Raw genomic sequence first — 12,949 nt, forward strand, 5'->3', positions numbered from 1 at the left:
GCTTCCTTTCTCTCTTGAACTCTTGTTTTAACTCAGTTTTCACTTTAACCTTGCCCTTCACCTTTATGGATTTTCATTGAATTAATAAAGGAGAAAGTGTTTTCTTTGCTGTCCGTAGTAATGAAACATGTTGGCTTTGCTTGCTCCGAGATGTGGGTGTGTCACTAACAGAAGAGCTTGCTGCCAGCATGACAGTTGATATCACTGTTGGTATAACTAAAATCATATTCCATAAATGTGTGACCCTGGGATCATATAAAGGCATCTAATTACAACAGAGGGCTGTGTGTTTTATAGAAATAATAAAGTGCTACAAGCAAGAGGAAAAACAGGAGCGTTTCATGAAGGGCTGGGTAAAGGTTATTTTGCCGATTTTCACCTGATACCATGCATTTTCAGTGCTGAAAGTGCCACGTACACTTCAGACTGGAATTTATGCACCTCGAGCTTGGCTGAAAACAGAGCCCTGCTGGCTTCCTGACTGACTGAGGTGTTCAGGGTGTTGTGGTGGAACAAGCAATCTGTCCCTTGAAGCACAAGGGGGAGATTGTCATTCTACAGTCTTATTTATATCATATTTTTCATTCAATTTCAGGGTTATAAAAAGATATTGAGGAAAAGCTCAGGTCTCAAACTAGAGTTTATGGATCTGATGCACACTTCACCATCATTCTTCTAGTGTTGGGGGCAAAGCTTATAGATGATGCTGAAAAGGAAAAATATTATGCTTTCTCCTGGTACTCATACATCTCCATTCTCCTCTAAGCAAGAAGGTGCCAGTCAACCCCGGGCTTGCAAAGTCACCCTGGAGAATTTTCTGTGAGAAAAGAGTGCCTGCCTTGGTGGGTCCTGACTGAGTGCAAAGACACTGCCTTTGCAGAATCTGTGTTCTGTACTTAATGAGATGAAACTGGACAGACAGTAATGCAGGTCACTAAAGAAAACAAAAAGGCTTTTTTCATCTAGGTTTATCCCAGCCTGAGGAAGGATGTGAGCTGTGATCCATTTCCATTGGACACATTCGAATCAAACATCTGTTAGCTCTCCTTTTCCAAACACCTGATGAATCCAACATGGCCACATATCGCACACGCCTTTGCTAATTAAACTCCTGTAAGGTTGTCTCATGAACCAGATGCTTTGTGGAAAAAGACTGTGCTTTGATGCAGATGAAGAGGACTGAGGACAGATAGGTAGCTGTTCATGCACTGGCTCAGCTGAGACTTTAAAAATATTTAGTGTCCTTTGTTGTCTACCAAAATGTTAATTTCCTTTTGCCTATCTGCACTGTTAACGTGGAAAGTAAATTTCAAAAAACAGTAGGATTTTTGTCATTTTTATTGCTTATCTGAAAACCGAGCTAAGGTATCTAATTATTACGTAAGAGTATTTTTATAACCTGTAGAAGGAAGCATAGGGAATCAGCTCTGTTTTCCTTTGTAATTATCCATCCTTATAAAAATAAATGATAGTATGGTAACCTTTTCTGCTACCTGACCTACGGCTAGACCATGCTATGTTACAAATGCAGCCATATGAGCAAAATTGGTCTGATCAAACTTGAATGGAAAACCTCACCTGTAAATCCAGACATCCATGGCTCTGGGAACTCTTTCCATTACTAACACCTTAGCACAGGACTTAATAGATGCTGGCTTTCACATAAAATATTGTATTTTGCACTAACAAAAACAGACTCAAAACACTTGGTTATTGGGATGAAAAGGATACAGAATTGTAAAGTGAATCAGGCTACAGCGGTTTTTGCTGCGTGTACCAAAATTAATGCCAAATGACATAAAAGACTACACTGCACTGAAAGGCATTTATATCATCTTACCTGACTGGTGCCTAGCATCAGGGAAGAGAAGCCTGTTTGCTGGCCAAGTCAGAGCAGAAACTTCCTCCACAGAATCCAAACTACAGTCACCTAGGGAGAAGAGTTGACAAAGCTAGGTGGATGTCCCCGAGTACCATTTGGTGAGTCTGTTCAAAGACGCTCATGAATACAGCAATCACACCTGAAACAGCAGTGTCACCATGGTACCACGTAGTTGCATTGTTAACCCAACTGCTACCTGTGCAAATGAGAGACAGGGCCTGAGTGAGGACTTTCAGTCTGACTAGACAAAAAGGAGTGAAGGAGAGAAAGGTGAATGGATCCTTGAAAGCCTTACAGCAAGTAGCAATCAAACCACAACTGAAGCCCACACGAGAGCTCTCTCTTCAGTGAGAGAGAGTTCAAAAAAGGGACATATATCACGAGCATCTGACACGAGCAAAGCGCGCTGCTAGGTCAAGAGCGAGCAACCTATCAATGCTGCCTTAGGGCACTCTGTAGTAGAACTTTTATTCTGGTATACCATGTGTCAGCATCGCAGAGAAACACCTGCCCTGGACAACAACAGTCCAGCACAGGAAACAGCCATGCTGAGGAAGTAGCTAAATGCAGCCTTGTTACAGCTGATACAGCCAGGCACATGCTGAAGGGCAGTAAGAGTCATGAGCAGATCAACGAGCACAAAGAAAAACAAGATTTAAAACTGCTTTTACTGATTTTTAGGCCCATGCTTTTTACCTGGTGTCTGTGCCCAGTTTCATTTGCTGTGGCTAAGCTGGTAGAGAGTGACTCAGTTGTGAGTCTGAGCCTTAAGTGTATTCCAGCTTCAACCCCAAGGCGATGATGATACCACTTCCACTGTAAATGCCAAGGAAGTGGTAAACAACACTTTGTTTAATATCAGAAAATCTAGGTTCATTTTCCATTGCTCCAGTGACAAACACTAACAAAGGTGAATATTTTAATTTAGAAAAAACAGTACAGACATAAAAGGATACATGCATATTCTAGGTTCTATTTGCACAATACAATTTCTTTGCCTCCACCTACGAAGGTAGAATAAAAAAATCCGCCATGACACACAGGCTTTACTTTGCTGACTAGCATTAGACACATGAGCCTCTCTCTCCAGTTCTCCGTTAGAGCCAGGGACAAATGGCAAACAGAATCAATCCAAGAAAAAACACGCAGCCATTATTCTGCTTTAACCAGAGACTTCCAAAACATGCTTAATATTCCTGTAGTTTGCACAGAATGGATGTTTATTTAAATAACTGTGGAGCGACAGTTCGAAGCTGATTGGTAAAGAAAGCTTCATATTTTTAAAGATTAAAAAAATTACAGATTCTACAGCAGTTATAGTTCAATGTCTCAACACCGGTACAATATATAAAGCTTCCTGTCAAATGATTTCTATCCAGCGTGAGTTTTTGAACTGACATTGCTAATTATGATATTTTAGCCTCAGGGTAGGACAGTTTTTGTAGAACTAACATTATCTTGCTATTAAAAGACTTTTAAAAAATAAAAAGATACCTCAACCTAATTATCTTAACGCCATACAAACTCTGGTATAAGTATTGACCTTTCTGCTTCCTTCAGAAATTACAGTCAACATCCGTCCTGCAGATTAATCTCCTAAATTAATGTTTCCTCATCAGTGTCATGCTTTTTCATTTAGGTGTTGTAGCTAATTGAAATTCTTCCCAATCTGCTATGCAGATAATTATCTAAAACAGACTTCACTGCCAGAGTACACATGCTCCCTCTGTTATACGGTAAACTGTACCATCATTATTCGCATCATCATAGTGTTCAGATGTCCCAAATGATGCTCTGCTTTTCAGCTGCTAGGTGCTGCACAAACCCATAGTTATCTTAGCACTTCAGTATCAATAAAGCTGTGTTCACATTCAAGTGCTCTGTTGCTTGGAACTAAGCACGCGTGCGCACACGTACACACAAAGTATTGGATGAAAAGCAGAACAGTCAGTCCTTATTGTCTGGAGGGAGGAGGGGCATAAAAATGAAACCATTTTATCCAAGATCACGTAAAATTTCAGGACAAGGAGCAGAAACTGAACTCAGAATCTTCTGATCCAGGGCTGCAACCTCACAACTATTTCATTTTCAAGCCTTTATATTACATACATGCCACAATCCAGACTAATAAAACCGTGAATTGAGTTGTGATAACACAGCTAACATTTCTTAACTACACAGTCAAAAAAGGGAGGGAAAAATACAGTCCTAGTTTCCAGAATACACTTGAAATACTTTCTCTCTAAAGAGAGATGAAAAGATGGGGAAGACAGACAACCTGCAAACAACAACATGGTAAGAACCTGCTGTCTTTATACATAGCTTTTTCATGTATATGATTATAGTCAAGAGAAAGGCAGGTAACTGACAGAATCATCCCTTTTACATCAGTGGTGGGCACAGTACAGTAAACCAAGATTCTGAAAGAAGCTCCCATGGGTGTACTGAAGCAACTACTCGAAACAGCTATTTTTACATCTTCCTGAAGAAGCACAGATGTGAATTACAAAGTACAAGGAATAATATTCCTGAAAAAACAAGAGAGCTTGAATTTTAAGGACTTCAAGATTAATCTTTAAGGAGAAAAATTGCACAATCCTTTCAGATACAAAGTCATTCAGAAAATTAAATGGAAGAGTACACCTGGAATATATGTTACTGCAGGACAAATGCAGCAGGATTTGTTTCCACTGGAGTGGGATTCTGTGGGAAGGAAAACTTAAACAAGAAAATATTAATCTGGTCTTTTGGGGGAATTTAAAGTGGTATAAATTGGAGATGGAAAACGAGCAGGACTGAAATAGATGCTGATGAGTTAATGAAGGGAACCAGATTTTACTATGTGTACTAAGCCAGGCTGCATCTTTATCTTCATGAAACAGTCCACATCAACTAGTGCGCAATTCATCAACATTTCTGGCTTCTTCAATAAGCTTAGGGAATTTGTCAACATTTCTCTGAATTTCCCCACTATTCTTCAGTAACATTACAGCCCCAAGAGATGGGTCTAGTAAGAAGAGGAAACCTCTGCTTCTTCATTACCCCCATCATCACTGCAACTTGTAAACACACCCTTTCATGCAAGAGAGGACTTTCGTCATTACCATCTGCCTTCTCTCCATCCTCTTTCCCGGCTTCTGTACCACCTACCAGTCTGCAACTCTGTGCACTGATATCACGTGAAAGTTACAGTTTGTGGTGATTTATAATCAAAGGAAATTATTTGTTTGTTGATTGGCACAGCAGATGAGTAATTTTTGTCAAGAAATTCTTAAGTAATTGGACTGTTGTAGTCAAACCATGTCCTCACTTGCTTGTGCTAGTTTATCTGTCAATAAATTATCAATAATGAAGTTATTCCTCATTCGTCCAGAGTTAAACTGGCCACAGCTATTTTAAGTACTTCATGTTCAAATATTGCCATATTATGAAGTAGTGCTACAAGATAAAAGTTACTGATATATACTCCTAACATACAGCCAACCTGAAGGACTTTTTCTGAGGAGATTTATATAATTAATAACAGATTGTTCTCATATTTTTGTTTCAGTAAACCACAGTGCTGTTGCCAATTCATAAAGCAGCTTCAAGATCTGTTCATGCTGAAAGACATTAAGACACAAGGGCAAGAAAATATTCACTTAAGTTTAAGGTCAATTATATGCCATGTGAAATACACACTGAAATGCATGAACTGTAAATGTACCACATTAAACATTCCAGGAAACTTTACTGGTTATGCTTGTTTAACTTTTATATATACATGTGTGTATATATATACATACACACACATATATATACACACACATACATACACAGTTCACAAAAAAAATAAGCTTCAGATCCCTGACAATATTATCATAAAACCATTCAGATATTGCATGTGCCTCATTCTTTGGCCTGACTGCTATCACATGAACTTTGAAAGAAACAGGCTCCTGTTTCTAATTAGTAAGGACATAAAAGTGTTTATGTAGAAGGAGAACCTAGAGAGCTTATTATGCCGAGTCCTGTTCGGAGCCAATGTGGTTTTGTCATATGTATGTTAAAACTGACACAGCCAAGTTTGGTTATAGTCCGGTAGAGCATCTGCAAGTCTTTTACATACTTTCAAATGCCACAATGATAAATACATACAGCTCTGTGATAATCTGAGAGTTATGTCTGAAAATGAATGAAGAAAAAGCATTCAAAAAGGAATAAGACTATTTATGAAGGAAACCATAATGGAATTGCTTAGACTGAATTTGGGGAAGGGTGGGAACAGAGAGAAGAGGAAGTAGTCTAAAACATACTTCTAAGGACTTGAGCGGAACTCAATTTTCTTTCTCTCCTTATCCTAAACAAAATTACTTCTGCCATGTGCTTACTGGTGATACATTTCATTTATATTGTACAGGCATAGCTGCCTGCCCATGGAAATACATTCAGACAGATGGGACATGGAAATGAGTTTGCTGATCCCACAGCTGCCATCACTGTCTTCATCATAACTCCCCAAGGGAAAGCTCATTTTGGGCAGGTTCATCCCAGCACAGATCTTGTCTACTCATGACCAAACTTCTGACCCAAGCCTGAGCTAAGGGCTTATTCCCTCTCACACACTGGACAGGACTCCTCTTCTCAGATGTTGATTTTAATCACAAGAATTAGCCTTACTAGCAATCTCAAATCACTTCAGAGTAGGTATTATTTAGACTTACCCATGGGAATCCTTTTTGTCTGTTTTGCTTTGAAGTTAAGAATCTCTCACTCTTACTTTGGCTCTCTTCTAAGGAATGAGAAAAGTGTCCAAAGCTGGATCTGCATTCACACTTTCACTATGGCCAACTCCAATGAATAGTCCTGGTGGTAGAATTGCAGTTTAAGGTCTTTTGGAAAAAGCTGAGGGTGCCGGTGACCTCTAACTGCTTTATCCATTCATATAAGCTCTAGGAAGGGACTAAAAGGACGTGGTGTAAGTTAGAAGGAATGTGTTTGGACAAGCAGTCTGCATTATGCACTTCTTTGCTATTGGTGTCAGCCTCTTTATGTTTCGGTTTTTTTAAAATGAGCAGAAAAATTGCTCTAAATATTCAGTGCATATAAAAAGCCAGTAATAGCCCCCTTTGAAACACAGAAAAATGTGTATACTTGGAACAAAAATTTTAATTTGGGAGGCTACAAGTTATATTGGTATTTCTAACCTTCACATCAACAGGGATGATAAGCTGACTCCTCATTGGTGACACCTCTTGTCAGGAGAGTCAGGTGATCTGTGTACAGTTTCTACTTAGTCAAAAGTTATCAACCTGTTTTTAGATCTGGATTTACATAGCCTACACTCTTCAGCTCAAAGCATTTCCCATTAAGTCCAGAGGAGAAATGTTCCAGTCAACCACAGCCAGACATGCAGCCCATAAGTGGGCAGCAAATGTACCTTCAAACCAGCCTCAGACCTGCTCTAATTTACAATGGAAGAAGTAGGGATGAGGGAAAGCTAGTTAAAAATCCTGACTGGCTTGAGGATTATGTGAGCAAAAATAGCTGTGACTTCTTGCCACAAAATCTTCAGCAATTACAGCCTGGCGACCTGGCTATAAGGTCCCAGGACAACAATGATGGATGGATTGTACTGCCTTCATGCTTTTATCAAGGGACAGGAGCTTGATTTTTTGACCTACTCTTTGGTGTACATCAAACAAGTGTCCCAATTATACCCAACCTATTCACACCATAACCCACAAACATCTGTGCTTCCGTAAAGGTACACAAATATATCTTAAGACGACAGACTCACTCTTGTACTATTGTCAAGGTGCAGCAAGCAGTGAAAAGAAGGTGATGCCAGTGAAGTATCAGTCAAGCAGTGTTTATGCTCAAGTTAGGCACCTGCTAAAGATCTGGAACAATCTCCTGTTAGTATTATTGGAAAAAAAAAAACCCCAAAACTACACAACAACAACAAAACCAAACCACACCACAAAAAAACTAAAACACCTCCCCCCGCCCAGCTACTTTAATAAAAGAGTCCTATAAGTTTAGGAGATGTAAGTGCCAGGAACTGCATGTCATTATTCACATGACAACTTCCAGCTCCAGATCAATATTCTTAGCCATCCCTTCAGTGCCCTGAATGTCTCTGGGACCAAGATGATCAGTTCTGGGAGCACATTTGCCAAATCACGTAGCACAGGTTGTGCCATAGCAGCTCTTTGCACAAAGTTTTGACACTGACACTGGGATATGCCCACACAGCACTGTCCAGTGCTCTACAGCATGACTGGAGCCAGCCAGGCTTCCTGCAGCTGCCACAACCATGCCAGCCAGCCTGGCTAACTTGCATCAATGTTTAGAGCACAGGCACTACAAACAGGATGGTCAGAACCTTATCCAGAACACTTGTACTTTCCCCTTTCTAGCCCACCTCCGTAACGTGCTCCACCATCAGTCTTGAGCTCCCATTACTGACCCCTGTTTTGTTTAACTGCTTATAACAGAGATCAGAAAGGAAAAATTCCCTATAGGGAGGATTACTAATTTAGTAAAATCCTGCAGGGACTCAATGAAATTTGCAATAAGGCGTGCCCTGGAGTTTTCAAAAGACCAGCAGGGTTTGAGAGAAAACAGGTACTCCCAAGCTGTCACTGCTCTTCTTTGCGGGGATTCAGCTCTGTGGAAAAATGCAGCATTCTGATTTGTGAATCTGAGCCAATTTTTTTTTTAACTGGGCTGCTGTCCAAAGTAATGTATTAAAGAACTTCCTTGATTCAAATTATTTTCCCATTTTAGCTTTCTGGAAGTGGACTCTCTCCACTGACCAAATTTGTTATTTTGGCTATTCACCATTTCCAAAAGTAATGAAATGTTATTCATTTAAGGGGTGGAGTGGCAGCTTTAAAAGCATGATTCTTCACAACAGTGAATTTACTTTTTCATTTGCAGCCGATCACATTCTGCGAGCAGAGTGTGGAACTTTGTTCAGTTCTCAGTTCACTATTATGCAGTCATGACTAAACCAATCAATCATTGATGTGAACCTGAAAACTTCAAAATTTTATTTTTAAAATGTTGTTCCCAGCTGCAGTGGATTCAGGTTTTAGTGTGTTACAAGACATTGCGTTGGAAGTATGGCAGAATTCAGCCAGAAGCTTATTAGGACGCTATTTCAGACAGAACCTCTCATGCCTCTCTCCCCCTCTTCTTGGATTAGGCATATTTCCTGGATGACCATTAGGCACATATAACTAATCTCAGTCACCATCTATCAAGAACTGAAAGAATTAAGCCAGTTAATACGCATAGATCACTTCATAAATCAGACCAGTCTCAAAGGCATTGCTTGCTGAGCAGTTCTAGAAAATATATCCTGTAGAGTTACATGTGGCATTTTAGAGCTAATGCAGTATTTACAAAACTGAACTAATGAAACTAACACCTTCACTCAGTGTATCAACCAAACACAATATCAAAGTGCTGAAAACTGGCATATCAATTCTCAATATAGCAACTTTTTACAAAAAAAAAAAAAAAAGAAAAAAGGTCTCAAGCCATTAGCCACTTCAGAGGAGCTACACAATGAAGTCCCAGATGACATCACTTCAAGACCAAGCCAGGGATTCTTGAATACAGAAGCACAAGTCCCTCCTCTGCCTCTATCCAAAGATCAGGGGCTTGGATATACAAAGCTGTTTAGATATCTACTGAGATTTCCAAGAGCATCTAGCCAGGTTTGGTACTTAAAGTGAGAAAAAAAATTAGATTTTAGGTACCTACCCTGTTCGAGCACATCTGAAAAATTTGCTAAGCAAATACCAGCTTCATTCAGTGACCAAGTACTGTGTAAAGTCCAATTTCAGTTCTCACAGCTAAAAGCTGAACTGAGTATTTATGCACGTTCCTGTCCCAAGAAGGTGGCAGACAACCACGCTGTATTTTCCAGCATGGTCCAGCCCTGTAGAGTCTGGGGGTCTGAGCACATACTATTTGGCACAGAGAAACCCTGTCTGTTGTTCTTTATTGATTTTCACAGTATGCAACATGGGCAGAGATCATACCGAAGAATAAATACATGCCAGGCAACCCACGCTGTTGAGAGAAGGTTCCTAAAAGCCCTAGTGTCCCTAGCAAAAAAAAAAAAAATGTCATTCATCCACAAAATTAAGTGCAATATACATCCAAATCCTAGTATTTACCCAGAGTCCTAGAAACCTCGAAGATGCAATCAGAGCACCCTTTCAGGAAATGCTCTTGCCAAACAGACAGCTCCTGGTAACTTCAAAAGGCTTACCTTGTGTGAGCTCTGCCTAGTTCTGGGACAGCAGATCACATAAGGATGTGCTGTATGTTTGTAGCAACGCAGCTTTAAAGGACACTAATTTAATGTATTGGGGATTTATGTACCTCCAAAAAAGCTAGGACTGAAAGCTGAAAGAAGGAATGCTGGTCTGAAACACTTGGGTTTTTCCTAAGTCTAGACCTGCAACTCAGCTACCATTTCACTGAGGAGGGTAAGATTTGCACTGCAAGTTTTGTCAACAAGAGATAAGTGATGGTTACGCAATAGAGTGTGAGAAACTGTTCTCATCTACCTGATGCCTTTAAAATTGCTTCCTCTGCAGCCAACCTCCAAGACAGAAATAAACACTGTTAGCACAACCATGAAGAAAAAAATGCAGCAGCAATAGTTATAGAGGCTTGAAGATTCCTTTGAATGTCCCAAACTCCTTATAATGCAGCTGGCAGCACAGCTGCCATTACCAGCTCTGCCCCATGCCCAGAACTGCTTGCTAAGCCAGAACTGCTCTTCAGACTTTGGAATAGTCGTGGCCACGAGGTACTGCCAACAGATAGCCAAGCTTCTCTGTGCTGCTTACACTATGCAGACAAGCAGTGTAAGACAAGGGAATCAGAGCTTCATAAACTGTATGCTTTCACATTGAATAGGCAAAGGAAGAGCTTGCTTTGCGCTTAAAGAAACAGGAAAATTTTGATATTATGAAGTTACTAGGGTTAACTATGCCTTCATTAATAAGCCACTGTCTAGCTTCTTATAAAACACAGAAAAAAAAGAAAAAAAAAAACAAAAAACCAGAACAAGACAGCCCTCTTCTTCAGAATAACATCACATGATTTTATATTTTCAGATTAAAGAGGCACATTGATAGAGATATAAAATGCATAAACACAATCATAAGAAACTTGTTTGCTTGTACCTCTAAATGCTTCTCTGGGTTTTAAAATGGAGGACTCCTTCCTTGTTTTGAGCACATTTCCTCTGCATTTCATGAGGTGGGGGCTCCCTGCTGCTTGAGAAGGTTTCCTTTATAGAATGCTGAACAATGAGTTTGGAAAAGTTTTGATTGATAATAGCTTACATATGGCGTTACAGAAAATGAGTCTATTTTAAGTATCATTCTTCTCTGAGAAGGGATTTTAAAGAGGCACCATGTGCTCCAAACTTGCTGGCAACATGCTGAGCCTCCTCTCAGAGCCTGCCTCTGGAACTACTCCCTGGCTTGTGATGGAAACATACTAGTCCACCATAATCCTTACTACCATTCAGAGAGTGGTGGAAGCACATTTTATTTCCTGTGCTTGTGAGGTTTTGAGAATATGGCAGGACTGGTGTGTAACATGGAATTCTGAAGAGGATTCCTAGAAAACATTTGTATGCTCTTGTCAGGTATATGGATCCAGAGCAATAGATATATTTCTTCACATAAACCCAGGGAAAGGGAAAAAACACTTGGTCATCATTCAAGCCTACTCTCCTTCCTAGTGTTTGAGTTTTTAAAATTTATTTATAATACATTATTATAAGGAAATATGAGTTTTAGTTAGAGACATTTTGAAATGTAATTGACCAAATATCAGGGAAAAGAAAGTGCATTAAACCTTTTTATTAAGATGAGTCTTCAGGTCTTTCTCACTTTTCATCAAGATCTAATCCCAAAACATAATGTGAAAGGCATCGGACTGACACATGTTGGCTTTCAGATAAGAAGTTCATGTTTCTGAGCATAATCAAGGATTCCAGGAACTATTCTTTCAGCAAATAATAGGCAGCAAGGACATAGTGACCTTGCCACATTTCAACCCGCATTGAGAGCTGTCTGCCAACTTCAATTTTGCCTACGATTTCTACGATTACACAGCATTTCCTTTTCTAAACAGTTGCATTGCTTTATGAAACTGTTTCTAATATCATTCACACAGAAGGCTGAAATAATCCGTATCTACTTTAGTGATTACAAAAATTTCCAAGATCAAAATAAGATTATCCTTATCAAATTTTCTAAGAAAAGAAGTATTAGTTTGTAGCCATTTATAAACACTTTTGTAAATGTCTACAGCTGTGACAAGTCACTTGGAACAAAAGTGCAGAAGGTGGTTTGCTGGGTTTTTTTTTTGTTTGTTTGGGTGGTTTTTTTGCTTATGAATGCTCTCTTAATTAAATATGTTTTCTATAAATACATTACCAACATTGTCCATGCACAAAACCATTTGTTCATGGTAACAAGATCACTAACAATTATCTGTCATCTGTGACAGGTCTCTTGACAAAGCAGATGATAGTGTTTCTGTTTTCTGGGTATCTACAACTTTGTGTAATGGAAGCAACATAAAAGACTTCAAAGTGGCTGGTGTGGGAAGGGAACAATGAAACAACTTGCCTTCCTTTAACCATAAACCAGGTTCTTAATTGTCACGTACTGATCAGCAGAGATTTGCATACAAAGAGTTAAAGTTTAAAATACTATCCGAGTGACATTTTTCCTCTATGTAAGTGTATGCTGATAAGTGAGAAAATACTACAAAAAAGTTAAATTATCTGCTTTACTTACCCCACAAGACTTTTGACATTGTGATCATCAAACATCAGAGGTTCATAAGACGATTCTTCACTGTGATGGAAAAAGATGGTGGTTATCAAAACAGCAAACTATGTTACTTATTTTTGGTTAAACTACTTCAGTGCTTGCATACTTTTTCCTAGCATCAGAATGAATTAACTACAGGCTAATTCCATAAATATACAAGGCCAAAGTTACCTCTAAGGTACAGCAAAGATTATGTTGGTCTGAA

The 12,949-nt window shown here is 39.3% G+C and overlaps 1 protein-coding gene across 1 annotated transcript in view; it reads right to left on the reverse strand.

Annotated features, from left to right (window-relative positions):
- Positions 1-12,727, reverse strand: part of SPATS2L (spermatogenesis associated serine rich 2 like) — a 144,835-nt gene extending 132,108 nt beyond the window's left edge. The window contains exon 1 of the mRNA XM_072875076.1: positions 12,709-12,727. The gene's annotated coding sequence lies outside the window, so the exon portion shown is untranslated. The remainder of the gene's footprint in view (positions 1-12,708) is intronic.
- Between the last annotated feature and the right edge of the window lie 222 nt (positions 12,728-12,949).

This window comes from Ciconia boyciana, chromosome 10, assembly GCF_034638445.1.
Source record: "Ciconia boyciana chromosome 10, ASM3463844v1, whole genome shotgun sequence".
NCBI classification, from domain to species: domain Eukaryota; kingdom Metazoa; phylum Chordata; class Aves; order Ciconiiformes; family Ciconiidae; genus Ciconia; species Ciconia boyciana.